The following is a 25945-nucleotide window of genomic DNA, read 5'->3' on the forward strand; positions in this document are numbered from 1 at the left end:
GCTATGTCTGCTATTCACTTGCTATCTCTGTCTGTCTGTTATCTGGGGGGCACAAATGCTATGTGTGTGTGTGTGCGTGTGTGTGTCGTAAATATAAAAATCTCTAAAGCAGATGGTGGCCCTGGGAATGAGTGAGACAGGCGAGGCGAGGCGAGGCGAGGACCTTGAAGGGCTTTGATAATGACTGCCCCGTTCGCTGTGAGCTTTATCAGGGCTTGGGTTACCATTGCCACCTCCTCTCACTCACTCTCTCTCTTCCCTTCCTTTTTTTGTCGCGAGCATATGATGCGTGCCATAAGCTTAGCATATATGTATGTATGGGGGGCAAAGGAAGAAAAGAGGACTCAACAACGCCCCCCACACGCAGCTGTCAGATTTGTCAGTCATAACTGTCTGGGAGCATAAGGCAAACAAGGCGCACACCGGGAAGAGGCTTACATGCGGGCCCAACATGTGACGTCTCTCTTCTCTCTCCCTTTGTGTCTTCTTTCTCCTTCTCTAAGGTCTGTAGAAAGTGCTCTATGCCGAGATGAAAGTGTCGCATCGTCAAATGATATTGTTATTGAGATGAAAAATGATATCGCAGCTGGAAGATGTCGCAGACTTAGATCCTTTTAAGATAATAAACATAATTTATTTGCGATAAAAAACTACATAAAAAAAAAGGCGTCACGAATGCAGCTATGAATATTTTAGTTTCTACGTGTCTACCAGAAAAAACAAAGACCAAAAACTAAACAAGAATGACTAAATCAACTTAACGCCTTTAGTGGCTGGCAATAAATGAATATCAATTAGTTAGTTTTTTACGAGCGCTGGATTGTTTAGTTTTATTGGTCTTCGACAGCTTACTTCATTTTTTTTTTGCAACTTCCTATACACCACACATCAAAAGCTAACCGATACCTTTCAGATCTGAGATAATACGTTGAGCTGAATATTAGAGTAATTATGTGCATACAAACACGAGAGATCTATGGATCAATTTATTACAATTAACTGCATCATCGTTGTATCTCATTTGTGAGTTGGCAACAAATTCCTGCAAATGTGAAATAATCACGATGGTCGTTTATCGAAAACTGCAATTTGATGAATGCGTCTGCAAAATTGCAGCACAATTTCCATTAATTCATGGATCTATTTTTACCTTATTAACCCAAGCATTTTGTGTTGCAAGCTGCAACTGCCACATCCATCCATCAGTGGCAATCGGTTGCAGACTCCGCCTCTTTGCCCCTTTAACCAGTTGCATTTCATGACTATTTCTAGGAATCTTCAGGCACAGATAGTTGCTGACGAGTTGCAGTTTGCAGTTTGTAGTTTGCTGTTGCAGTTGTTGTAGTTTTGCTAATTACAATGCAGCATCTAGTTAACCGCAAAGGCAACTGCAAAAAAGAAAAAAAAATCAACAACCAACACCAAAACAAGAGTCATTGATTTTTCCATTGCCGCTTTAAACAGTTTTTCCTTTTTCGCTTTGCCGTCAACTGCAGCGACGCCTTATTTGGTAGAATACAACAAAAATAATAAAAAACGCGATAGATTTTTCTTCCAAGGAAAACCCAATTTGTCTTTCGTACATCTGTCGGATGTCGATAATTGAAATGCCTTTCGCTATGCGCTGCGATTTAACCTCCAAACTTTTGGGCAACTCTTTTATTATTATTATTTCATGCTTTTTATTTCAACTCGAAATGTCAATGTATCACATTCTTTTTTTTTGTTGCTTTTATAAATGGTTTTGGTTTTATGTTCATTTCGCCGGGCGGGCGCAACCTGTTAATATTTATTACTATTTATTTTGTTTTTGTTTATGCAAATTAGACTGACTGACTGCGATCTCGTTTGCATTTTAACTACAAGTTAATTGTATACACAACAAGTTGATCGAAATCACAAGTCGAAATGAAAAAGAATTCAAAAATACATACAGATTTTTTTTTTATTTTTTTTGGGTTTATTATTAGCACACATATTTGAAAAGCACTGGAAACTGGGCGTATCGATTTGATGAAGCTTGTTGATCTTCAATTAAATGATAAGCAAAAATCTTGTGGAAAAAAAAATTAATTGTGTTGATATGAGATTTTTCGAATTAACTTATTAAGCAAATTAAAGTTTTTTCTTTGTACATTTTCTTAAATTTTCAGTAGATTAAAAAAATATTGTAATATTTTTGCATTTTGTGTAATATTATTATGTTATAGGGGGAGAATATTTCAAACTAAGCAAATTATAGTTTCATAGTTTTACAATCGTGTTTTTATTTTATATTTTTTATATTTTTAGTTGATTAGAAAATCCTGTAATATTTAGGGCAGCTTATTTTCAATATTGTTTATTCGGCTCTTTAACCTTTATATAAATAGTCAGCTGCTAACAATATTTTTGCATAATTTGCTTGTTGCTGGTTATCGCCAGTCAATCCGATTTAGTGATAAACCCATGTTTGCCAACTATAAATACCTAGTTATACATATCATCAATTAAAATTCCATTTTTAATGCTAGTTAGTCACAGATATTGTACTGTAGCTTAGCAACCAAAAACAAAAGGAAAAAAAGAAATAAATGGCTATAAAGTATTTGGCGCCAATTCACATGTTGATAGAGAGAGAGAGAGAGACAGAGAGAGAGAGAGAGTCGAGAGTCAATCCATATTTTGTTTATGGTTTATTTATTGTGTGAGTCAAAATAATTTGTGCAATTAATTAAACGCAATGCAAGATACTGACACATTGTCTGCTGCCCACTTACCAGCTTATAGTTACTCACACTCTCTCTCTCTCTCTGTCTATATTTCCCTCTCTCTATCTTGCTTTATAATCGCTTTGTATTTTTATTTTGTTTTGTTGATATTACGCTCAATGAGTCTGTTCCAGCATTTGCTTCGCTCTCTCTATCTCTCTCTGTTTATATGGTTTTAATGATACTTTTTTTGTTGTTTTTGCTTTTGCTATTAAACTAGTGTTTATGTAGTTGTTTGTGGCCAAAGCATTTTGGCAGCTGTGTTGCCATTTTCATTCATAGCCATCACTTGTTGTTGCTGTGTTGTGTGTACATTGTATGTGTTATGTTATTATCATTAGCTCTCGTTGTGTGTGTGTTGTTTGCTTGTTCGCACTCTCTCTGTTTCTGTTTCTGTTTCTTTTTCTCACTCTATCTCTCGCGCCTCACGACAGCAGCAGCTGGACGGATGGCAAGTTCATTAACTTTTGTTTGGAAGCGCAAGCGGGAGCAATAATTTGTCAAAAAAATATATATAAAAAAAAAACTGAAAATTGGTCAGACATGCGATTTTTAAATTATTCTTTGATTTCTGTTTGATTTCTTCTACAGTTTTCTTCTCACTTAAATACATAGTATACATATCTATTGACCTATATGGAGTGGCATATTTCGAGTATTTTGCGAGTATCAATCTGCTCTGCTCTCCACTTGGTGGCCTGGTCTATCTTGTTTTTGATTAGCACTCTCCTCTTCCTCCCGCTGCCATCTCCCAACTCAGACTTTGTCGCTGACTTTGTTGACTACCTGCTGTGCCGGTTTACTTCTTTTGGGGCTACCAGTTCCGTTTCAGCAACATTTTTTTCATCTTTTTTTGATCTGTTTGACGTCAAAAAATCATATGTGTCTCTTTGAATAATACAGACCAGCAACAACAACAGCAACTATTTTAATAAATAGCAATATGAACCAAGGTACCGGTTCACAATATCATCTGCATAGAAATTGACCGAAACTTGCGCCGTTTATTTCCTTATGTCTGTATTTTGTGTAGTAGCATGTTTTCAACCCCGCCCCCCTCCTCTTTCCCAAATAAAGAAGACGGAGCGTAATTTTCCATTTCCTGCTCTCTGTAAACAAGTGAAGAATTTTCATGCTTCTTTTCGTGAGTAAATAGCAGCAACAGCTGGCAAAATTCACTCACAAATTGATTTTGTTTAGACTGCTGCCTGCACCAAATTACAAGTAGTTTTCACAATTTTTATGAACTTTATTAAATTTATAATAAACGCAAAAGTTTCGAGCAACTTTTCGATATTTGTGAAATAGCCAAAACAGCTGTTCAATAGACTTAAGTGCGATATTTTGATTTGTGATGCGTGGCGCTATGATTTGCTATAAATTTATTCAACTGCAAACAATTTGTAGTTCAATCCTGGAATTTAATATTTTTGAGAGAAAATAATTTGCAATTTATTCTTAGATTTAATATATGTAATCTTACTTTTAAATTTATACTAACTAAACGTTTTTCTTTCTTATCGTTTCAGGTACGTGTTCTTTACCAAATTTAAAAACAATCTCACAGCAAATTTTTAGTGTGTAAGTTTAAACACATTTTGTTATTAATGTGCTGAGCCATAAAAACTATCTTAATGACCTGGCTGGGTGTGGGTGAATTTAGATTTCCAGGTAGCGCTATTTAAATTAACTACTAGTTGCTGTCGAACAGATGTTTTTGCGATCAAACATTCATCAATCTAATCGCTGGCAAACGTCGATACCGATTGTGGCATTAAGTTTTCAACAAATCGTTTAATGAGTCAATCCATGAGACTCTTGTGTATATTCGTTTACAACGTTCTATTCGTTACAAAAAAAAAAAAGTTGAGAGAAAAAAAGAGAGAGAGAGAGAGATCGACCTCATTAAAGCTAAATCTGTTGGCCAATCCATCTGCTGGCTGCCATAAATCAAGGTTAAATTAGCATGCTGCGAAACGAATTGAAAAACGATTTAGTGTACATTTCAGAAATTGAGAATTTTAGTCATAAAATAACTGCAGAAAGAAATTTCGTATAAAATGCTTTGCTTTTAAATGTAGTCAATTCTATTATGATCTGTTTTTAAAGTAGTAAACTTCAAAGTTAATCTCGCCATATTGGTCAATCAATTTCAACTTGACTATTTCTTGGAATATTTCTCCTTCTTTGGTAGTCATCTTTCCGGTTCACTGAACTTTAGCGTTTCTATCAATTTTTTTCGGGGCCATTTAGTAAGTCAGTCAGTCAGTCAGTCAGTGAGTCAATTTGACCGGCAATTGACCTAAAAATACATGAAATTATAACTAGTTACTGTTACTACTAACAATTTCCGTTTAGCGCGTTTGAACCACTTAAAAATTGTGCGCTGCTGTCAAGGAAGTTGATTATTTTCAACCCGCCAACAGTTCGTTATTGGCTTCTTTCTTATCTTTTCTTCTCTTCTCTTCGCTTTTTTTTAACTTGTATCTTTTGCTCACTCGTTTCGGTCTTCAATCACAGCCTTTGTGGGCTGTGTTGTGGTTGGCTATTTAAAAGCATATAAATTTTATTTCTCGCAAATAAATATCATAAAACTCTGACAGCAGCAGCAGCAGGCAGTAGCCTTGATGCAACTTGAAGCTTTCTTGGCTTTCTTTTTCAGCGCCAAGTACAAAAGTAGTAGGAAAAAACTAGTTTTTCCCCTATAACATATAAGTAGTTACTGCAACTCTCAGTGCACATCGCACACCACATGCTTGGGATGAAAAACTTTTCTCTGCGGTTTCAGCACCAGAAGCAGAAGCTGAAGCAGAAGCAGCTGCATCAAACTCTTGTATCATGTCAGTCAGTCAGTCAGTCAAGTCAGTCAGTCGCTGGTCCATTCGTTTGTCTGTCTAAAAGTTTTCCATCATAATCTACTTAACTTTTGCTGCAATCAATTGCAGTCATCGTTGTGTGTGTCGCCTCATTGCATTTTCTACAGCCTCTTCAGTTTGTGGCTCAGCTCAGCTCTCTCTCTATCTCTGTCTCTTTCTCTACTCTACACTCTCTCACCCATATTTGTGCAATTTGTTCATTGTATAGATACAATGGAAGAGCGAGCCAGAGATACTCTTCTATTTGCAGTATTGCGTTAATAGAAAAGTTGTCAATGTTTTTCACTGCGATGCGCTGCGCTGCTGCGGATGCGATGCTGCATTGCGTATGAAAACGGACGTATCGCTGCGGCTCGTTCTTATCTTATCGCAGAGTGTGTGGGGAAGGGGAAGGAATGCCGTTTGCATAGATGTGTGTGTGTGTGTGTGTGTGCCTTCTGTCTGCCTTCCTGCCTGCCTGTCAAGTTGTTCCACTGTCAATCAGCCTCTACGGCCACAACAGCAGCAGCAGCAGCAGCATCATGCAACATGCAACATCCAAACATTCAGCACAAGTTTTGCTTGTGTCTATTTTCAAGCATACATAAAGGCACGCTCACATGCAGGCAAACGCTGCAATACAGATACAATATCTTATAGATGCATTCAAGCGTAATTGCAGCTACCTCTCAAAGCTCTAGCCTCTCTCTCTCTCTCTCTCTCTCCATCTCGCTCTTCTCAACGTTCTTCACTCTCTTGAGGTTATCTTGAATTTTTTGCTCTCAGCATGCCACATCGAAGGTTGTTTACCCTTTGCAATAATATTGCATTGTTATAATTATTTTATTGCAATAATCTTAAATTGGGTATTTAAATCAATTTCAATGTTTTGTAAAGAGTAAAGTACATTTCACAGATTGCATCGCAGTATGTGTTTTTTTGGCATTGCAATTGGACTCTTGTTATTCAATGAATTCGTTGCACATTCCCATTTTGCAAAAATGGATTACAATCTTGTTAATTTTGATAGTGCATTTACGAAATCGTTTTGTGCCTTTTGTTGTGCAGTTGAGGCTGAGCTCCTCCTCTCTCGAATTTGGGTCTGGGGCTGGGCTATTGTATTTATTGTATGTAGTTCGCGTCAAACGAGATGTGGGACGAGACCCAGGTTCGTTTCGCTATGTACTTTGTGTTGTGTGTGGTGTGCAGTCTATGGACTCACCTCATCTATTTGCTATTTACCGAGTGTAGATAGATTTATATCTGACTGTGTGGAGCTAGCTGTTTGTATCTACTTGATGTGTGCAGCTGTATGTGTGTGTGTGTTGTGTGCATTGCACATCTCGTTTTTCAAAATTGGCCCCTCTAGTCGTGTCCCTCTTTAATTTGTATATCGCTCTCTGTCTGCGAACGCTGAGATTTGCTTTTGCGTTTGAGACTTTGGTGATTGTTGCCTGCTTGCACATTTGTTTAGCAGCTTCAGCTAATTGTTTTGTATAGTCAACTGGCTGGGACTGACGAGGCGACCGACTGTTGGGTGAGTAACGAACAAGTACAAGTATCTAGAAGCTACAACTTTGCACGAGCGTCTCGTCTCGTCTCGTCTCGTTTGTGCACATACATAATTGTAATTGATAGTTTGACTTTTACACACAACAGTCACACACACACACACACACACACAGGTAGAGTACAATGTGCATAAGTTAAGGGCCCGTTTACGTATAGTTGTTATTGATGTTGTTTCTACTCGTCGTCGTCAGCGTCAGCGTCGTCGTCGTCGTTGTCGTTGCTGCACTTGTAATTGGATATTTAAAATGGGCCAAGCCAAGTCGAGGCAATCCAAGGTCTTCATTCAGTCGTGTAACAAAATACCATTCTACGACTATTTGAACTATGATATTTTTCGGTCATAGAGCAAAGGCTCAAAATCTAGTGGCAGTATGGGTATGGCGTGGCGTATACGTAATATCCGCTCAATATTACTCATACGCCCAGTGTGGCACACAAGCAGCAGCAAATCGCTTAGCACCTGAGGAGAAACAGAGCAAAAAAAAAAAACAAAAACAGCAAAGACAAAAAGAAAGAATTATAAATTATGCACATATCAAATACCCACAAGCGAAAAGTATCTAGCTGAAAGTTCATTGTGCGTTTTTCTTTTCTTCACCCATTTCAATCGCAAACTCAATCAAATGTTTAACTTTTCTTTTTTATTTTTAATTCTTTTATTTTATTCGGTTTTTTTTTTCCTTTTTCCTTTTGTGTTCGTTGCGAATGCAGCGACATCGATGTCGACAGCTGCGTTGGCAGATTGCGTGTGCTTTTCGTTCCGTTGGTTACTTTTTTTTTGTTTCTTCTTTTTTTTGCTCACTGTTGTTTTTGTTGCTGTGCTCAGTTTACTTTTTGCCTTTTCATTTTGCGTATATCAAGCGTTCATTGCCCGCGTGCGCTGTTTCGCTCTATCTCCATCTCGGTCTCTGTTTATACTCAATGTAATTTTCTGTTTTTTTTTTTTGTTTTTGCGAATTCCGTTTTCAGTTGCATTTTGATTTTGTTTTATTTTTAACGCATACAATTTGTTAATCATTTTTCCTTTTTTTGTTTCTGTGCGATTCGCTTGGCATTTTGTTTATGCTAAATGCTTTGTCCGTTATTCGCCGCGTCGCTTTTCGAGCATTGTGCAGAATCCCCAGCAGGCAGCATTTGCACTCTGAACTCGACGCACTCTTGGGGTCAGTCGTGTGTAACGCCTGCTGGCTGTAACTGTTACTACCAAGGTCAATCAATTGACCTTTCCAGTGATTTATGCTTTATTTTGTGATTGGATATTTCTTGTGTAACTCAATGTTCAGTTTCCTTTTTGCCAATTTGTTTCCATTTCATTTTGCCAGCACGTGCTTGCCTCTCTCTCTCTCTCTCTTTCTATAGATAAGAATTGTGGCTGCACTTTTGCTGTACATCTTATATCGATGGAAGAGTAAATATTGTCCAATGATAAGACAAATAACATGAAAATAATGTCGAATGATTTTTTATGGAATAAACAAATTGCCTCGTAAATTTGTATAGAAATAAAATTAATTGCATTTTCGATGTCGATGTGAGTAAGCAATAATTATCTAATTTGCTATAATTGCTTGTTAACGATTGAATATCTGAAACGTAAATCACTTTCTTTTTCGGTAACCCTCAAATCAACATCGAGTCATTCAGTCAGTTGGTCAATAATGGTAATTAGACATTCGTTCGTACAATGTTACTACATTTTTATCGTCAACTCGATCAGACTATTAAATATTTACTCATGTGCTTAACAATTGTTGTAGTACTACGTCTAGGCCTATCTGTGTACATAACTTCTCTTCTATAAACCAACAAGTGTTAATCTTGGAAGCAGATTGCTTATCAATTTATGGGCCTAGTCGTCAAAGTTGTTGTTGCTTTCGCTCAGTGTGTTTGCTGTGCTGTGCTGTGTTGTGCTGGGCCTATCGCAATGCATGCCATGCCATGCATTTAATCAGTTTATAAAACGCTATATATAGGGTCTCGACTATATGGTATTGGTATTGTAAACGTACTATATGTATATACACGTATGTATATACCATACATTATTTAAGTACATCGAACAGCGACACTGGGCTGCATTTTTAGTAGCTTTAATTTCATTTCAACAAAAGCACAGTGAATGTGTGTAGAAAAAAAGCTGTTTCGCATTTTATTTTTCATTTTACGCTATTTTTATTTTATTTACTTGTGCCTATGCACTTTTTTCTCTTTTGCTCTTTGCTTTCTGCTGCCGCTGCTGCTGCTGCTGCTGCTGTCTTTGCCTCCTTTTTGCATTTTTACTTTGGCTTGCGAACTATTTTTGTTTACTATTTACTTTGTGCCGCCGGCGACCGGCAAACTGTGGTGTTGTTGGTGTCGTTGCTGTGGTGCTGCCAACCGAGTGTGGTTTCTAAAATGGCCAGAGGGATACACAGAGCGAGAGAGCGAACGAGAGAAAGAGGAAAAGAGAGAGGGACGGTGCGAGGTTAGTTCTTCCCGCTTAGTGCGTTGATTTCCCGACCTAGCCGGCGACAATATTTGTTGTGCACTCAACGCAATGCCACAAGGAGTAGTCAGCACAATAGACATTGCAATGGAAAGGTCTGCTCTCTCCTTCCCTCTCTCGTTCTCCCTCTGGAGCTCCAGACGAAGAAATAGGCATTTTTTGCGGTTATCGCACAGTGGTGCGAGGTAATACATTTTATACTGCACAGGAAAAAAATATTGAATAAAAACAATTATTTTCGGATTTAATACATACATATGTTACATATTTACATTCAGAATAAATTTATTTATATTAATCCTGATTGAAGACTATAATGACAAAATAATCCAAGAATACTAGATGTAGACTACAATGTCTAGCATCGTTGCGATTCGTAGAGATAAGTATTTCTTAAATAGTATTAAACAAAAAAATTCAAATGATTATAATAAACATTTAATAATAATATTAAACGACATAATCATTCAGTAAAATAATACATTTTTATCCTGAGTTTAAATTCGAGATTAGAAAATCTAGTATTTTCATACTTACATTATTTGGCTTATTTATCATGGATTCAAAAGGAACCCCACGAAATTAAATTATTATTTTGTGTGGTAGGTAAAAACAATTAAAAACCACTTACATTTTGTGTATTGCTTGTTGAGCTACAATTAACTGCAATTAGCGAAAAAACGCTTGAATGCCATTTAAAATGTGTTATCATGTTTGGTGTTTAAATGATCTTTCAGATTGTGAAATTGACAGATTATGCTTATCTTTCAGTGCATTCCAAATGCTTTTAACGTTCTTTTTGTCTGTTTTTCAGATTTTCTGCCTTGTCTAGCATTTTATTTCCGAAGTTTTGTCATATTTTTAGCAAAAGTTCTTAGCTATCTATGACTGTTTGTTTGCCATAAGTGGTTTTGAGCACTCTATGCAGCTATATATTATTGTTTTGGAAGTCTCAATAGATTAATTTCGGTTTTTAGTGTTTTTGGGTTCCGTTCGAAACTCGTTATCATTATGGGTTTCCATAACAGTGTCTTTCCCACGCTGTCTTTTATTTATGTCTCCACACAACGACGAGACCACTGTGCCGTGTGTTTCGCCAGGTTGCCCCGCTTCCTTCTCTTCATCTCTTCTTCCATCGTTCTTTCTCTTTCTGCGTGCACTGCCTGCCAGATAAGTTGTTGTTGTTATTCTTTTTTCGCTATTGCTGTTCCTCTTGTTTTTGTTATTGTCGTTGTTGTTGTTGCTGTCGTTGCATGGCACTCGCAATGGCGCAAAAGTTCCTAGACCACTCCAAAAAGAAGTAGAAAAAAGAACACGAAATTTATATGCGCCGTCGCGCATGCAGTCGCAGTCTCTGTCGCTGTCGCTGTTGACGCTGCAGTTGGCAGCGCAGCCAGCGTCGAATGTTGACACGTACAACGGCTACGTCGCGCCTTGTATGGCTTTCAATGGCAGCAGATTATTAATATTGCAAATGTGTGTACGGCAGAGTGAGATGGAGAGATGTGTACGCGAGAGTGAGTGCGAGTGCAACGACGAGCCTATAAATATGTTTTGGCATTAGGCCTAGGCCCGGGCTTCACTTTATCTGCACTTTTTCCCACTTTTTTATGCGCTATCCAAAGAGTATTTCAATTTCGACGCAAAGATGTGAACTTTTAAAGTTTAGTTTACAAAATTATTTAACAATTATTTTACGTAGAGTATGCAATAATTCGCCTAGCGCAGCAAATGGGTTTTCTTTGCTTTTTCCTTTTTTTTTTTTTTACTATTTTGTGGGAAATCTGTGTTGCCGTTGACTACTTCAAATAATTGCAAAAAAAGTGGAAAAAACGAATACGAAAAAAAACCGAGGCGCGTTGTGTCGGCTGGCTAGCAACCTGTCTGGCAGCCGTAGGGCAACATCATTATCAAACTTCATTATCGCAGTGCAACGCACATTACACATTTGCACATCATCATCATCATCATTGCCATTCACAACATCATGATAATGATGGTGATGATCATCATTTGCTGTCGGCTGCTCGACATGCGCTTTGTCTGTTGACTTCCACACTGTGTGCCTATCGTACAAAAATACATATATACATGCGCCTATATGTATGTATGTATATGCACTTATGCAGTACGTATGTATGTATGTGTATGTACACACTCCACTTGGCTGTGTGTGTGTGTGTGTGTGCTGACTGCGCTTCGTAGCTCTGTGTATAGCAATTGAATATTTGCAAGAGATTTCCGTTCATTAAACCCGACAGCGAAAAGCAGAAAAGCAGCTACAACAGCTACAGCAACAACAGCAACAACAACTACTACAAAACAACTACAACAACGTAGAGCAACGACTGTAGGCGGCCTTTGAGTTTCAACCTCTCTGACTATAGCAACTCCCATCCCTTCCCTTTGCTTCTGGTCTAGCTTCTGGGTGCACTGCCTCATGGTTTCCACTATGAGTACAACGAGTTCTACCCGGAGTACTTCGCATTTAATATTGTTTTTGATTTTATTTTATTCGTGCGCCACTGTGATTTTTGTTTGCAAGCTTTTGCTATAATTAAATTCCTCTTTAAAGTTGTGCGCAGTACAGAAAGTCTCCCCAACAAATAGTGCAAAATTTAATTAATGTGGGCGCTCAATTTGGTTGGCGTTGAAGAGTCTCTCCGACCGCCTACGCCGCGTAAAAATGGTTTCAAAGTTTTTGGCTTATGCGATGCACATAAAGTTCGTTCTTTTCGTTCTTTTTTTTTTTTTTTTTCTAGGATCGCGCAAGAGCACTTATAAAGTTGATGTGGGTCGTCGAAGTCAATTTTTAAGTGAGTTCAGGACCAACAACAACAACAAAAAAAAGAAGTCTTAAGCTTGCAAGAAGAAAAAGAGTTGAGATTTTAATTGGGCATATAAGTTGAGGTTTATTTGGTAAATTTATACTCAAGTTGTTGATATAATTATGTGCTTTTATATTTGAAGAGCTTTTAAAAGACTTGACTTTGCATAATGCAATTTTAATGTTCTTTTGTATTTGAAGTGCGATGAAATATGACTGGATTGAATTATTATTTATAAGTATTTGTGATATTATTTGTTGTTTTGTATCTGAAGTGAATCAAAATATGAATCTAATTATAATTTATAATTATTTCCATCTTGATTTCATATACATATATAAAACCTCTTTTTAAAAAAAAAAAATTTCAAATGAAACCGATAAAATGAATTTGGAAATAAATCTTTTTTTATTTGCATTCACGTATAAGTGTTCGAATTAATCAAAAGCTTAACTGCAGTTTGATTTGAAGACGAAACAAATGAATCTTCAATTAAGAAAACCTCACTTAAAATGTTTTACATTATTCATTTTGATCGTTTTTATTAAATACATAGAATAGTCAAATTGAAACGATAAAAATTTATTAAATCTGAATTTTAATTTAATAAAGAAGAAAATAATGAAGAAATTAGCTTTCTTCAGACTATTCATTCATCTTTTGGAGTTGTGTTAATTCTTAGATTATTTAATTGAAAAATAAGTATTTCAAATGGAAATGCTAAAATGAATTTGTAAATAAGTCTTTTCTTCTTTTTTCCATGTAATTGAAATTTAAACAGACTGCGACTGAGAATGGAAGTAAAGTGTAGCCAATTTAAATTCCATTCTGGTTTGACTCATTTCAAGTGGAGTTTTTGCTTTATCATTAAAAAAGCGACCCGCACATAAAAGTTCATTGAATTTCTCTGACTGTTGCTGTGTGTTGTCTTCTTATCTAACCAAAAACTTTTTGTTGCTTCAACACTGTCATTGCCACAGTCGTTTCCTCTCCTCGCTTCCGCTCCTGAACATTTCCCAAAGTGCGTTCAACATTTTGCTGGAACATTTCAGTAGCACTTACGGTTGAAGCCGCAACTTTAAGTCCGCCTACAACAACATTAAAGTCGAGGCTAAGCTGGACATGTGTTGTGTGTGTGAGCTTCTCAGGGGAGAGGAAACAGCTTGAATGTAATGCAACTACTATTCTACGTGCCAGCTTCAGTTTGCAACTACCTGACGTTGGCTTCTTTGCAGCAGTTCTCAATTTCTCTTGCTCGCTCGCTCGCTCTCTCCCCAACTATCTATCTGGAGCTCAAAACTCGCTGTTGACCTGTGGCAAACTTCTTGCTGTTTCTAATTGCCGTGTTATTGCATGTGTACAAGTGTGTGAGAGTGTGGGGGCATGTGCATCATGTTGCATGTTGTAAGGAACTTGGTACTTTCAACTTGCTGCACAGCACTCAATTTTGCAACTCAAAGCTCTTGCCGAGAGTTTATCATAATACCTTTGAAGGCTTTTGCGGCAAAACGATGAACCAACATCTAAGCTGACTTGAATGAATGACTGACTGAGTGACTGAGCGGGCGATGCATGAGTGAATGACTGAATGAGTGACTGACATGCGGTCCACTCGACGGATGTATCTTTGTTTCTTCTAGCCTTCTTTTTTTTGTTTTTGTGGCTTGGTTTCGTTTCGTTTCGTGTATTTGGTTGTTGGCAAGGTAAAATTGCAGTGCTGAAAAACATGTTTCTCTGCCATTTTCCACATCTCTCTATCTTTCTGCTATCCATGTGGCAGTGAAAAAGTTGCATAGAGCGCGCTTCCTTCCACAGCAGATGATGATGATGATGATGATCGTGGTGATGATGATGATGATGATGGCAAACAAGCACGCCAAGTTTTCAGCTTTTGTTGTTGTTAATGCTTCAGCCTCCTTCACCTTCTCCATCTCCTTCTCCATCACCGACTTTAGCTGGATGTTGGAAATGTGTTGTTGCCTGGGTCGCCCCGTTGTCGTTATTCATAGAACACATAGCGAACATGTTTGGCCATTTTCTTAACTGTCGGCTGGCGGCCTGTTTGGCAGCTTTTCTTTTCTGTGTTTTATGTTGTCTTGGCCTTTTTTTTTTTGTGTTTTGCTGTTTTCTTTACGGCATGCATTGATGCATTTTTCCTGCTAACAACCAGATGAGATAGACGACGACGACGACGAGAGCTTCAAAAGAGGTGAAGAACGAGGAGAAGGTGGAGGATGAGGAGGAGGAACGACGGGCCGGTTTTTGGGGGCTGGTTTTAACTCGACTGCTTGTACTAAATATGCACTAAATGCTGTTTATTTCGCTATGCAACTCATGTGTGCATTTGTTGCTTGACTGCTGCTGCTGCTTGGCTGTTAGTTTCTGGTTTCTTCTATTTGCTGCACACACAAGTTGTAGCTCAATGACTCTGGCTGAAAAGTGGCACTTGGACGTTTTGGATTATGGCCGAACAAGTGCATAAACCTTGAGGCGAAATTGAGATTTCATGCTTGAGATGTTCAATAGGAAATAGGAATTTATGATTTGCTCAAATTTATACTTTTAAATTGCAGTTGATTTGTGCAATTCTGAAATATTCTCTTTTTGTGGTAATCATTTTGTGCATTTCCAAATAATTTCCAAATAAACACCCAAATAGTTTGGCTGTCGAATGTTCTATGTTTAGTTTTTCAAATTCTATTTCTATTTCCCCAAAATGTTTTCTCTACTCTTTTTTAACGCCATCGTCTGCTGGCAATTTTATGTGAGGTATTTGTTTTGTTTTGCCCGGTTTTGACTGTGTTTTTGGCTTTCAAAGGGTAGAGGAGAGCTTTTCATTTTCTCTCTCACTGTTTTTGTCGGCTTCTGTCGTTTGCAGACAGGCTTTCCATTTATTTTCGGTGAGAATTGCCTCAAATGTGTGTGTGTGAGTGTTTGACAAAGTTTTGAGCTGAATTGAAATAGTTTTTGGTATTCAGGTTTAAGGTTATTTGTAACTTTGTCTAAATCGTCTAACGAACCATTTATTCAAATTATTTATGGTTTTTGTTGTCGCCACTTTTAGACTGTAAAACTATAGTTATTTATGTTGCCCTTTGACCTTTGCACTTAAATGAGGAGCATCATTCTGTATCTTTTTGCGCCAAAGTGATTTTCATTAAAGTTGATAAGCTTAACTAATGTATTGCTTAAATTTGCGGGGATTTCATTTTTCGCTCTGACATTAAGCCAACAGCATTGTAAGTCCATTAAAGATGCCCTCGAAACGCCATTGAGCGTGTTCCATTTCTTTTTTTTTGGCATCATCAGTCTCTGCGTTCACGTGTGTCTGTTGTTCTTGTTGCTGCTGTTGTTGTTGTTGTTGTTCTTGCCATTTTTCAAGCGATTCATCAATCACACATTTGAGTTCTGCGCGTGTTCTACTGAAAGTATCTTTTCGCAAAACTCAAATGTATCTTTTGGTCAAACTGAAGCTCTTCAAACAACCAACTTCGCCTACAGCCAAAGAACAAACATAAAAGAAGTAAAAACCGAAAAGAATAAAACAAAATAAGAATGCTCTTTGCTCACTCCCTCTCTCTTTGCTAGTTTGAACAAAAGCATTTCGAGCATTTCCTTAAGCGTTCGCTCAAGTTTCATTAGGCAAAGCAAACTTTTAACTGGCCAAAAGGATGTGGATGCCACCCAGGGAAAAAACACAGATGAAAAACCCTCGCTTCGGCGGGAACAAAAGCCAAGTCCCAAAAGGCTTGTTCAGGCCCAGCAAAATAGGGCTTTTCATTATGATGAGGCCGCGCTGAACTGAACTGAACTGAACCGGCGCCTAAATGTGTGCTTTATTAAAATCTAATTTCTTATTTATGCAGCCAATTTTTGGTTGCTTTCGTCTATTGTTGTTGCTGCTGCTGCTGCGCACCGCCGCGTTTTTTAATTAAATTTTTAAAAATTTATTTGAAGCCACAGCAAAATATATATGCAGACTCAACGATGTTTGTTACTTGTAATAATCTAAGATGGCATTTAATATTTATTTAGCTGTTGCCAATTTAATTGAAATTCCTTGCGTTTTGGCCTTTCCCTAATTATATTTTTGCCCCAAACGCAAATCCAATAAGCATTATGACTTTGCCGTTTTTCTCTCTGCCTCAGCATCCATCTCTCCCCCGCCCCACGAAAAAAACTGTGAGTTGTATCACACAATGAAATGTGCGTTTGACTTTCTTCTTGGCAAAAAATTTAATGTACTTGCCATATTTTCTCAAAGAGGCCAAAAATAGCACAAAACACACACACACAGGGCCAAAGCCAGGCACTGTTAAACTTTATGGCCCCAACGACTGTCGCGCTAAATATGCCCTCACAATTCCCCCTGCTCCCCCTCAACTTGTTCCACCCCCGAGGCCGTCAGCTGCCTGAAGCTGCCTTCAATAGGCAAACATTTTGTGCCGCTTTATTGAATTAAAAATTGAAACTGGTTTTTGCCTGGCTGCCTGACAGAGAAGGCTGTGTGAGAGAGAGAGAGTCCTGCAACTGTGTGCCACTGCTCGATGGCTGCCTTTTTGGGGAAGCGTACATTAAATTAATAAATTAAAATAGAAAGCACTTTGTTTTAGCACTCAACGCGTACTACGTTCGCTGCTCCACCTCCCTTCATACTTTCTGCCAATTCTGCGCTTCGCTTTTGTCTCTCACTCAGTCGCAGAAATTATTAATTTATGTCATTTAAGAATGTCGTTTACTTTGCTTATGAACATTTTTGAATTAGCCCCTCACACACAGAGTCAATGAAAATGCCTCCTTGTCAAAAAGAAAAGCGATTTCCAACGCCTTCTAATTGAACTGGCAACGTAAGGAACTTCACTCGGGGATTTCAGTTTAGTGGCTTAGGTTTTTTTCCCACTCTCTTTCTCTCTCTCTGCTTGTTTTGCGTCATTTGCCACAATGGGAAAAGTTGAACACAAAATTTGTTTCATTAATCGATTGAATGGCTAAAATTAGCCGAAATTTCATGGCAAGAACTTTAACTATAAACCAAAAAAATTGCTGCAGATAATACTTTATAGCCATACTATTATTATAGGTTTTTTTTTTTTTACAACTCTATTATGATTGCCATAATTAACGAGAGTAACTATCAAATATTTGGCAATGGCAATCGCAATTTTATGAGAGGAAAGAATTGAGAAAATCGTGGGGAACTTTCTTGTCGCGCCCACTGTGCCACAAGTTTGCTTCTGGCTCATCTTCCTCCTGGCTGTTCCCTAATAGATTTTGTATTTTGATTGATTGCCTCGCTTATTCAATTGTTATAACCAACCCCCACCCCCACCCAGATCCAGATCCAGAACTCTGCCTGCTTTTCGTTTATATATCTTTTGCTGCTGCTGCTGCTTTTCCTTCCTTGCTGCCAGTGTCGCGTCTGGTTGGGCTTATGAAGCGTGTGATTGGTTTACTTACATCTGCTTATAACTTGGCGACGCTCTCAGCTGTACAGCGACAGGATTTAACTGCATTATTAGTTAAATCTTGTAGCATAAATTTCAATATCGATGCGGCCTGTGCCGTTCGTTCGTTCGTTCGTTCTGTGTGTGTTATGTATACGCCCCGTGGGTGTTTGGTGCGCGACAACCTAAATGAATTTTAATGCCTTTTAAAGCGAGTTTCATATGCTTTCCCACCTTACACTTGTTGTTGTTGTTGCTTCTGGTGTGAAACCTTAGCAATGAGTGGGCACTCTGTCAATGTGTGTGTTTGTGTGTGTGCTTTTGATGCGCACTGTTGCATAAAAGCCGATCCAAGCGCCCCAGAATTGAAATGCAAAGCTATCGCAATCACTATCACGCACTCGTTCGTTCGTTGGTTCGTTTGCTTTCCTCTCCATCGAGCGTTTTACCCTGTTGCCATGTAAACTAATACAACGTGCCACGCCCACCGCCAACTTTGCTGTGTCCGAAAATCTGTCGATGCCAGAGACTTGAAGTTTACGCCATACATTTTGTACGTGCTGTGAAATTTCGACCAAAGCTTTGCCAAAAAGGGGCGAGAGAAATTCTCTCCCCTTTACAGTTAGTTACTGTTTGAGTTGAGGCTTATGACAGATGCAACAACACAACGGTCGGTCAGCATATTGCAGCCAAATTTGCTGCAGGTCAGTTTACCACCACCACCATTAACAGCAGCAACAACAACAGCAGCAGCAGCAGAAGCAATTGCATGCAACCACCTCTTCGCTCATCGTCATCATCATCACATCATGAGGTATTTACGTGCAGCCAGAAGTATCGTGCAGCAAACCAATTAACAAAAACTTTGTAATTTCTGTGTTAGGCTTTGTGGCTTAGTTAATTAGCTAATTAATAGGACCCTGACCCCCATCATCAGCGTACACAAACAGAGCATAATTGAAGATTACGACAGTAGCAGGAGAGAATTACTGCCAAGATGGAATATGCATAATTGCTAATGCTCAGGTATAAGGAAACTTAATGTAGGGATTAAAGTAATTATCTATATTTGATAATTGAAAATCTAGTTTCGAATTTATTTGTTTTATTTAAACTAAGCTGAGCAGCTAGTAAATTACAATTTACTAATTGAGTAACAAATGGCTTTTTTTTCAACTAAATAAATTCTTTAGTAAAGAAAAAACGATTATCATTGATAATTTTAATGCCATATTTTTGGTACAAACAATTATTACAAAAGTTTTTATTATTCCTAGGAATTTAGGTTATAGCAAATAAAAATCTTAGAAGTTGTTCAAGAAATAATGAACCTTTAAGAAAGGACTTCAGCTATTGGTTCTTAATCGTTTTGGCTGTCAATGCGGTATTTTTGTATATTATGGTATATTTTTAATGGGCAGCAATATCACTATGCGCTTCTGTACATATATCAGTATTATTTCGGAATTTCGGTATCAGTATTAATTGTCCTGCTTAACAATCTCTTATATTTTGTACGCTATTGTATACTTTGAATGGGCTGGTATATCGATATACGAAATATTGCTTTCCATATATGTATATGTATATCGGTATTTTTTGGGATATTTTAATGAAAATATATTTTTTGTCTTTAATGATAATAAATACAAAAGAGTTTGGCTTTTATTCTTCAACAGATTAGGGAAAAAATAACGTTAGGAACAAATTTCTTACTTTTTTGACTCATTAGAATTTTATTACTATTTCTGTTCAAGACTTACAATTTAATTAACTGACTTGCAATTACATCTTTCAGTATTTTCTTCTCTTTGCTTTTATAAATTTCTTTTCCTTCTTTGTCGTAGTTTTTTTTTTTTTTGCTGATTTTCATGACATTATTCACAACATTGTAACTCCATTATGCTTTCTCTCGATTTGAATTGTGTTTTTTATGCAACTGTTTGAGAGTTATCTTCAGCTGTTTCCATTATACTTCACCTACATGTAGATACATTTTGTGCACACATTATCCAGACTATCTGCAATAGTGAAGAAGATGTGTAGTGTCTATCTTAACAACCCGTTTGTGAAATAAACGCTCAACTGCAGCAAGAAAACTCTAGGTTAGCAGCATTGGGAGAGTTGTTAAAGTGTATGAAGAGGGGGGAGTGTGGGGAAAAAAGAAGGAAAACTGTTTGGTGCCTTTGATGATGCCTCGGCAAATCGCATTTCATGCTCTGGCTTCAGCTCTGGGTGCTAAAAAGGCGAATGCCCCTTGTCGACTCGGCATTAGGCAAAAGGTGAGAATGGAGAAGAAGAAGGTGTTTGGTTGTGCTGGCTGCTGGCCGTAATTTATGCGATTGCAACGGTGACTGCCGCTACTGCAACACCAGCTACAACAACAATAGTGAGCTGTAACAACAACAAACAAACATGTCCGACCATATTTTCACTCAGTGTGTATTTTTTTAATAAGATTTCTTCAAGCAGACGAAGATGACGACGTCTCAAGACAGCTGTCTTGATGTATGTGTGTGTGTGTGTGTGTTTGTTTGTGGAGTGTGTGCACATCTTTTGCTGGCTGGCAACATTTGTAATGTTTCGTTGCAACGCTTGCAACGCGCCGTTGACGTCGATGTTAATAAAGATTCACCCAGCTAACCAACCAGGCGGGGGGCCTTCGACAACCCACTGGGCTGATGTTGCCATTGCTGTTGCTGTTGCTGTTGCACCTGTGCTAAAGAGCGGGTGTATGAGAGGGGGGAGGAGGAGGAGAACACTGAGAGTGAGAGAGTGCGATGGCGTCTGCAACGGGCCGACGTCTATGGGTGGCCTACTTAATTTATGAGACGCGAGAATTTGCTGTGCTGGCTAAGACGATGACGATGACGACGACGATGAGGACAACAGCAGCAGCAACAGCAACAACTGTAGCATAGCGCAATTTGTAATTAGTGTAGGTACATGGCACAAAATCTGCTGCTGCTTTAGCTGTAGCTGTAGCTAAACAAAATGCATCCAACAGATACTTAACGCTCTAAGGCGACGTCGACAACAGTTGCAATAATTATGCGATGCCAGGCGACATCATGTGATTGACCGTATTATAGGACAGACAGAAGAGCATCTGTAGACGTCGTTAGACTTTAATAAACAGAGACTGAACGCAAAGAGACAGAGAGAGAGAGAGAGAGAGAGAAAAGAGACTTTTATTAAACGAAATAATTAATCAAAAAGCAATTATGACTATAATTTTTGTCACAAAAAAAAGATGCATTCTAATTCAAGCATTATGTAAAAAGCCATAAAATTTAAATGATTTATTTCTTTATGTGCAATTTTCAGTATTCATCTTGATACAATTCGGGAATATGCCAAATATTTCGCACATTTATTTATGCATTCTTACTACATTACATATTATATTTCTGTCTCTTAATGATAACTTTCTATTATTATGAACAATTTATTCTTATCGATTAACTGCCACTGTGCATTTATTTCGCTTATTACATTGTACCAATAATCTCTCGTTTAATTAACTATTGTTTAACATCAGGTAGAATATATAGCATGATTCTCATAAATAAATTTCATTTAATTCGCAATTATTTTGGGCTTAGTCGTTGTCATTTCAAAAGCTTAAGCTCTCTGGAGTATTATGACTAGATGAGGCGGCTTTGTAAAATTCAAGCAAGTTGCACATCATGTGCTTAATAACTAAATTGTTGGATTAATAAATAAACTTTCGTGTCTGCATTGTAAATTAGTTGCAAACACAGGCAAAAAGAGACACTGAGATAGAGAGAGAGAAAGAATGGCAGACAAACTTTAGTTCAACACTAGTTCGTTTGCTTTCGGAACGAAACGAGAGTTGAACGTAAATCAACGTAACGACCCTTGGCTAGTGTTAAATTTTAATTTGATAAGCTATACCCAAAAATACACACAGCACAAAACTTTATGCCGAGCTAAAGTATAACCCACAAATTTCACATGCTTTTATGGTCACCACACACACATGCAGTAAAAGTAGATTGAATACATTTTGTTGTAGTCATCAAGATTCCTTTTGTGGATTTTCTAATTAAATGTCACTTCATATTTTTTTGTGTCTCTGACATTTAAGCATCAAAATGTTTTGCATAGTTTTCCCTCCAGCATCAGCATCGTTATAATCATCACATCCAAAACACACACACACACACACATATGTGCATACACTGAGAGAAATAACCAGCACACACATATGTGTGTCCATGTCCACGTCATCATATGACATGGATGAGAAAGCATAAAGGACCCAAAATGGCATGGAATGAAAACCTGTGCCAACATTTTGTCACTTTTTTTCCTCTTGTTTTTCTATCAGTTTGTTGTTGTCATCTTTTCTCTGTGTGTTCATTGCATTGTCTCTGCCATTTGTGACATGTTTATTGTTTGCTTCTCTTTTATCACCTCGCTTTCTTTATCTCTTTCTCTATCTCTCTCTCTCTCTCTCTGTCTGTCTGTCTTTTTTCGATTTGAACATCTGTGTACTTTGTGTGTGATATAATCCTTAATCCTTCTGCTTTATTGTGCATTTACATATCAGTTCAGTTTGCTGAGGCTGGCAGAAACACACATCGAGGCAATGACTCTCATTTAGGCCCCAGTCCAGTTCAGAGTCTCTTTACAAATTTTTGACACTAACTCTCTGAACTGTGCTTGGTGTTTGCCTCGTTGGTTGTGTGTTGCGCTTTTGCTTTGTTCTTACACTGGGGTTATTCGTCTTTTATCTTTGTCATATTGTGTGCAACTGATGCAAATGATGCCAGCCAGAAAATGTGTTAACTAAACTTGATGGGAAGTCAACTTTGGGATATTTGAATTCCAACTTTTTGCAAGAGAATATAATTGCTATAGGACACATATAAAATTATGATACTCATAGAAATAAAGGGCATTATAACTTTATACTTTTTTGGTTTATTCAATAATCACTATAGTATTCAAGATTCCTAAAAATTTGGTTACTATCAGATAAACATTTTAGAAGTTTTCCATTCAAATATAATATGTTAGATTACTTTATGAACTTCAGTTAAGAATTTATTTGATATTAATTTATAATTGTTTCCATTCAAATATAGCCACACGATCTTATTGATTAAGTTACGCTGCGTGTTTCAATTTGTACTTGGTTAATTTGAGCAACTTTTTTTCCTTTGTTATAATAACTAGAGGCGAAAAACTTAAGAACTATGAACTCCCTTTTGTGACTTACGCACGAAATTCCAATAATTGCTTTATCATCATAGAGAATTATTTTGGCACAAATGCCACGCCCAATCAATGATGATGACGAAAAGTAAGTTTCAATCTATTTGCCGTGCATGCTTCAACAATTTCATGTGCAGCACTCTCTGTCTCTCTCTCACATACCATATCTATAATGTGTAATAGGCAATTTCGGGCACACACACACACATACACAAAAGAATACAAAAAAATATTTCTATATATACAATATAATATATTTGTATGTATGTGGACTATAAGCCGCCCCCGCAGTGAGTTTCGTCACTCCCACTTTTGGGCCGTTATAGTTTCCGCTTTTGTTGCTGCCATTGTCGCGAACAGTGAACATAATTTTAATAGGTCATCATATTAAGGGATTTTGTGCAATTTGTCTGTGTGTGCGGGCGAGGCTTTAGTTGCCATTGTTATCGTTTAGTTTGGTTGTATAAATGAATTGACTGAAGCGAAGGAAGCGGAGGCGGAGGCTGAGGCTGTTTGTATTGATTGTGTCGAGGAGAAGCTGTGGCTGTTCTATACGTAGTACAATCCTTCTCATTCTATCGTACAACTCTAACTGATGCTTTATCTCATTCCTTTTCCTGGTTATTGGCCATTTGCCATGAGCTGACATGTGCGTTTAATTGCGTTTCACTTATTTGACACAAAATTAATATGGCACTTGGCACATTTGCTGTGTGTATGTGGGAGAGTTTTGTGTATCTGTGTAAGTCAGCATACACATATACACAATATAATATATAGTTGAGGTGTTGCTGCCGAGAGCTGAAGTTCCACCCTTTTCCCACATAAGTAGGCTATAATTTTGGGCCTGTTTGTGACTATTGTTTCTGCAACAACAACAACAGCAACAACAACCATAATTATTATGTGCTGCCCCCAAAACGCAAGCTTTGTTTTGTGTGTTTGTGAATAATTAAATATTTCTGCAACATTTGCGCTTTGCTTATGTTATTTGAGGTCCATTTATATAATAGCCAAGTGTAAATATTTGATGTGAATTCATGTATCGAGCGTGTTTACCATATATATTTGCAGCTAAGATTTTATTCCAAATATAGAACTGCGCTCTCTAGCTCTGTTGAATTCGTGCAGCCAAAGTTTTTGTTCCATAAATAGAATGGGTTGCGATTTTTGGCATTTCAAGAATTTCGTGTTGATTCTACAAAATTAAATTCATTAGCCCAGTCCCCACGACGATAGAGCTTATAAATTGTTACTTCATTTTTCAGCCGAAATCTTTTCTTTTCTCTTTTTGCACTTGTATTTCCCCAATGCCTTTGACCGGAAGTTTTGCTCAAGGCTTTTGGGAGCGCTCAAGCAGCATTCAACTACCAAAAGTTGATGCGACGACCAAGATGAAGAAGAAGAAGATGAAGAAGCCGCATTTCTAAAACCTTTTAAAGTGAAAAGAAAATCATTGGCCTTTGGTGGTGGTGTTTGGTGACCATAAATCAAATTATGTGCACCGCACACGCCCAGCTATAAAATCTGCCCCAAATGTTATTAAGTGCGGCCCAGGGACATTCATCAGACGACTGGCGACTGCTTGTTGACCATTTGAGGGTTTTGGGCTTTACAGTCAAGTATTTTATGTTATTAATATTAATATTATTATGTGCACAAGGATTCAAGTTGGTTGTTGTTCCACCACGTTTGTCTTTCTCTCTCTCTCTCTCTCTCTTGATGCTGTGTGTGCTCGTAATTATGCAGTTTAATGAGTTTTCGCTCTGACCGCCATCACCCGGGGGCAGTAAAAGCAGCAACAGCAGCAGCGGCGATAGCGACAGCAGCCTCTGGTCCAGTAACAGCTGCAAATGTGTCAGGTGTTGCAATCCAAACACACACTCACAAACACGCACACACACAAAGAATGTGACAGAGAGAGAAACTCAGGCAGACAGTTTGAGCCCATTGAGTTGCACATGTGCATAATTAATTTTAAAAATTAATTTTCATCATATAACTTTTGCCTAGAACACTTCTCTATCTGATGGGGATGAAGTGATGCTAGGAAAATGAGGCTTATTAAAACTGACGTATAAATATTGAATTAACTTTTCTTATTTTTTGTGAGATAAACAGGGAATTTGCTTTTGCATTAATGGAGCTTTATGCAAGCTCAAAAGTTTTTGAGCTTCAACGTAATTTAAAATAACTACATACGCTAAATAAACAGTGAATTATCTTCTATATATTCAGTATTCATATTTTATCTTTAAATGTGCTTTCAAAGTTAATTCCGAGAATAGTTTTTTGGGTCTTTGTAATTCACTACTTTGTTACCGTTAACTTTTATTACCTATCTATTTTCAATTCGCCTTTATTCAATGAAATAAAAAGATTTTAAATATTAAATTATTCTGCCAATTTCATTTACTTTAAACTTAATCAATATTATTTTTTTTTGTGAATTCAGTATCTTTAAATCCTCATTTCTTACACAAGCATTAAAAGGATAAAAGCTTTTATCTTTATTATTATAGTGATAATTGCATTTCCTTTGTATTAAATCACTGAAAAAATAAAAATTTTATCTTCTTCCTTAAAGTAAATACTTTAACTTGCCATTTCTTACACTAGCTTTTTCTTCACCCCTTTTTCCTCTTTAAGCGCAAGATTAATGCAATATTTAAAAGGTAATTTCAGCTAGTGTCATTAGCACTTCAAAGTGCGAAGTGGCTGTAAAGTTTAGCCCATTTTGCCTTTTTCGGGCAATTAAAATGTGTTA

The 25945-nt window shown here is 37.4% G+C and overlaps 1 protein-coding gene across 8 annotated transcripts in view; it reads left to right on the forward strand.

The window, feature by feature from the left end:
- Nucleotides 1–25945, forward strand: part of LOC132792019 (poly(rC)-binding protein 3) — a 116159-nt gene that overhangs the window by 58475 nt on the left and 31739 nt on the right. The window contains exon 1 of one of the 8 annotated variants that reach the window (XM_060801211.1): nt 4314–4331. The exons of the other annotated variants lie outside the window; for them this stretch is intronic. The gene's annotated coding sequence lies outside the window, so the exon portion shown is untranslated. Of the gene's footprint in view, nt 1–4313; nt 4332–25945 lie in introns of those variants that run through there. 8 annotated transcript variants of the gene reach the window in all.

The sequence above is a fragment of the Drosophila nasuta genome, chromosome 3, assembly GCF_023558535.2.
Source record: "Drosophila nasuta strain 15112-1781.00 chromosome 3, ASM2355853v1, whole genome shotgun sequence".
NCBI lineage: Eukaryota > Metazoa > Arthropoda > Insecta > Diptera > Drosophilidae > Drosophila > Drosophila nasuta.